Source organism: Amphiprion ocellaris, chromosome 6 (genome assembly GCF_022539595.1).
Source record: "Amphiprion ocellaris isolate individual 3 ecotype Okinawa chromosome 6, ASM2253959v1, whole genome shotgun sequence".
NCBI classification, from domain to species: domain Eukaryota; kingdom Metazoa; phylum Chordata; class Actinopteri; family Pomacentridae; genus Amphiprion; species Amphiprion ocellaris.
In genome coordinates, this window is record NC_072771.1 from 17,429,158 (window position 1) to 17,433,355 (window position 4,198).

Below are 4,198 nucleotides of genomic sequence, written 5' to 3' on the forward strand. Positions count from 1 at the left end.
GGTTCTCTAAGTCTATGGAACTCTACTGGAGGGATGAACTTCATTCTTCCATAACATATTTCCTCATTTGGTCCTTGGATGATGCTGGTGGACAGCACCATCTAACACTTTAGTTAAAAATCTTCTAAAGGTGGTCAAATGGGCTGAGGTCTGGTGGCTGTAAAGGCAGCAGCACGATTCACATCATTTTCATCAAACCCGTCAATGACCCCTTGTGCCCTATAGATGGGAGCATTATCACTCTGGAAGCGATCACTACTATCAGGATAGATACGTTTCATCTTGGGATGCAGGTGATCACTCACCACATCTTTCTATTGATTTGTAGTGATGCTTGCCTCTAAAGGAACAAGTGGACCCATATTCTGGCAGCAAACTGCCCACCACAGCATGACAGGGGCACCAGATCGATTCACTTTAAGGGTGATCGGATTCAGATAATTCTTTAAAATTTGTTAGCTGTCTGTATGAAATGAACATCTAAATCACAATCTGTAATGCAGATGTCCCAAATAAGGAACATGCAGAAAAAAAGCTATATTTTCATTATTTATTCAACAAAAGTAATTTATTTCTCTAAAACCTGAAAACTGCTATGTGCAAAAGTATGTGAACTTTTAACTTTAGTTGGTAGCTTGTGGCACCCCCTCTTGCAGCCGTTACTTCAACCAAACGTCTTCTGTAACCACTAACCCGTGTCTCACATCTGCTTATGGGGATTTTTGCACCCTCCTCCTTGCAGAACTCAGCCAGTTGAGAGAGGCTGTAGGAACATCTGGCATATACCGCCCACTTCAGATCTTGCCACATCATTTCTATGAGATTGAGGTCCAGATTTTCCAATCCAGAGTGCAAATCTCTTCTCTTCTCTCTTAAGTCATTCCTTAGTAATTTTGCTTGTTTCATCCTCCATTTCTGTGCCAGCTTCAACTCCCTGACCGATGGCGGGAGAGTCTGGTCAAGAATTTGTTGATAAGCCTGGGCATTCATGGTTCCTTGGATAATATGAAGTTGTGCAGAAAAGCAGGCCCAGACCTTCACATTTCTACCAAAATGCTTCACTGTTGGGAGGAGTTTCTTTTCTTGACATGCAGTGCTGACTTTTCTCCAAACATGGCGCCTGTGATTATGGCAAAAAAGAATTCAATTTTGGACTCATCTGTCCAGAGAATGGACTTCCAGAAGGTCTCTGGTTTGTCCAAGTGCTGTCTGACCATGTTTAAATGGGCAACTTTGTTCTTGCTTGAGAGCAGAGGCTTCCTTCAAGCAACTCTCCCATGAATGCCATGTCTATTCATTTTTGCCTGATTGTAGACGCATCTACATTCACTACAGATGCTGCCAGAGAGATCTGTAACTCTCTAGAGGAGATGTGTGGGTTGGATTTATCTGATTTATTATTTTTGTGGTGCTTCTTGGTGAAAGTTTTGATGGCCGTCCACTTCTCGGCAGAGTTGCAGTCATGCTTAGTGCCCTCCATTTCAAACTGATTTGTCTTACAGTGGATGGATGGAGCTGGAATCTTTCGGCGATGGTCTTGTTACTTTCCCCAGACTGATGGGCTGTCACCACCTTCTTCCTGATGCTCTCGGATGTCTCCATTCCTCTTGGCATTGTTGATCTCTGTGCCTTATGCCTTGGTACGACGGTGCTTTCGTTAGTTTCCCCTCTCTTTTAATCGGTGCTGCTCAAAACCTTTCCTAAGGATGTCTCATTTGATTGGTCTGCTTAAATGATTACTTGAGCACACACATATGTTTTGCCTGAGACTGTTACCTACTTGATTTTACCAGTGCACGTGGGGTTCACTTACTTTTGTGCATAACCTACTGGCTACTGACACAGTTCCCTCAGAACAACTACGTGGAATTGATAAACATAAACCTGACTGGTGGTGATATAAAAAGGACATCATGGAAAAACAAGAGAAACATCTAAACTAGATAGATAGATAGATAGATAGATAGATAGATAGATAGATAGATAGATAGATAGATAGATAGATAGATAGATAGATAGATAGATAGATAGATAGATAGATAGATAGATAGATAGATAGATAGATAGATAGATAGATAGATAGATAGATAGATTAGATAGATAGATAGATAGATTAAACCTTTATGGATCCCACAGCGGGGAAATTTACAATGTAACAGCAGTAAATAGAACCGAATAAAAAGGAGAGCAGCACACAATGGACAGTGCATAGATATAAATATTTTCTCCTTCTAGAAGAAAAAAATACAATATTACTCAAGGGGTTCACAAATTTTCAAGCATCACTGTATATACTACATATATAGCACTACTTTAACTGTGTAGCTGACAATCCACTGTATAAGTCCCATATTTTGTGCTATCTGCCAGATGCTGTTGAATTGGTCAGCACTGTTGTTTTAGGACAACTGCATACTTCATTCCAAGCTACTCACAGCAAACAACGCTGACTAAATATTCATATTATTGAGACCAAATTGAGAGTGAATTGTTAAAATATTTTTTCACTGAATATGCTCAATAAAATACACATGATGCACAAAGAAAAACTAAAGAGTCCATGGAGTGCTCAAATGTTCATTAAAAAAATACTCAGTGGTCACATCAGGTTACATTTATTGATACAGCATATTGACAGCAACAGCCATTGAGGCAAAACGCTTTCTAAGATTAGACGCTTTATAAGATTGGTGTTGCCTGAATAGACCGATATTAAGGTTAAGACCCTACAATATTTTTTTTTTTTGTGAATTTCCTTGACTGATGTAAATGTTACAATTAAAATCCTACGATAATAAATAAAATACAAATGTATGGAGGACTAAAAGTGCCAAAATTAAATAAATAAATACATCATTAAATAATTAATTAAATATGTCATTAATTAATTAAAATTGGAATTAAATATTTCATTAATTAATTAAAATTGGAATTAAATATTTCATTAATTAATTAAAATTGGAATTAAATATGTCATTAATTAATTAAAATTGGAATTAAATACTTAAATGTGTTATTAAATAAATATATCATTAAATAATTAAATATGTCATTAATTAGTTAAAATTGGAATTAAATATGTCATTAATTAATTAAAATTGGAATTAAATACATAAATGTGTTATTAAATATGTCATTAATTTATTAAAATAACAATTATTTTAAGTAAAAAACATATTTCATTATTTCACGATTTAATTAATTATTTCATGGTCCTTGTGTTGCAGTGGATCATGAATTAATTTTATCTGTCAACCTCGCCCGTCAAAGTCGGTGGGCGGATCCTAACACCTGATTGGTTACCCTGCACATCAAGTCAAGGCAAATCGATTCCAGATAATGGATTGACGCAGAGCTTGTGAACACATTCCGATACACTGGGTGGCGCTATTCACCTCTACGTTGGTTTGGATACTCAATAAAACAAAACTTTATTAGCAACCGCTAAAGACTCGGTCCTCTTTCCCAAATGTTGATACATGCGGTGCAAGACAAATTTTCCTTTAGCGTTTCCTTTAGCATCTACTCGGCGCGCCACGGCTCGTCTCGGTTTAGTTGTTTTTCCATTACATTGAGAACCACCTCATCGTGGGTGGAGTCGTCATAGCACGGTGGCCCGAAAGTCCCTTACCGTCATTTCTGTGCGACACAAACGCAATGCAACAATGTACATGGAGGCGATAGTACGCCTGCTGCTCGGTCTGTGGCTTTCTGTCAGATTCAGAGTAATAGAAGAGTCGGAGAAAGCTGAGAGCGACGAGTCGAAACACTGGGGAGACACACAGGAGAGTTTGGGAGGCGATGCAGCAGTATCAAGCCGAAGACAAGAGGATATGAACTAGACGACATATGAGGGTAAGCTAATGCTAGTTCGCTAGCTATCGTGTATCAGTCCTGTGAACGACCCTGTAATGGCTGCAGTTTGTCGCTATTAGGTATTAAAATATGTATGCTGTGTATGTGTTTCAGATGGCTCTCTGATGAGACTTCATGGGATTTACCTGAAGCAGCAGCACATGAGCCTGCAGTAGCACAAGGTGTAGAGGAGGAGGGCAGAGATGTACAGGATGCACTGATGCACTACGTGTCATGCAGAAGTTAGACATTCTTCTTGTTATACTTCTGTTTTTCGGTCCCCGGACCGCTATTGTTTTCTTTAATGCAATTCTGACAATAAACTTTTGTAGATGTGTCTATA

At 38.4% G+C, this 4,198-nt stretch overlaps 1 long non-coding RNA gene across 1 annotated transcript; it reads left to right on the plus strand.

The window, feature by feature from the left end:
- The first annotated feature begins 2,824 nt into the window (after positions 1 to 2,824).
- LOC129349067 (uncharacterized) lies at positions 2,825 to 4,198 on the plus strand. The gene is made up of 2 exons (XR_008601909.1): positions 2,825 to 3,855; positions 3,970 to 4,198. It is a non-coding gene; the product is annotated as an uncharacterized LOC129349067 (long non-coding RNA).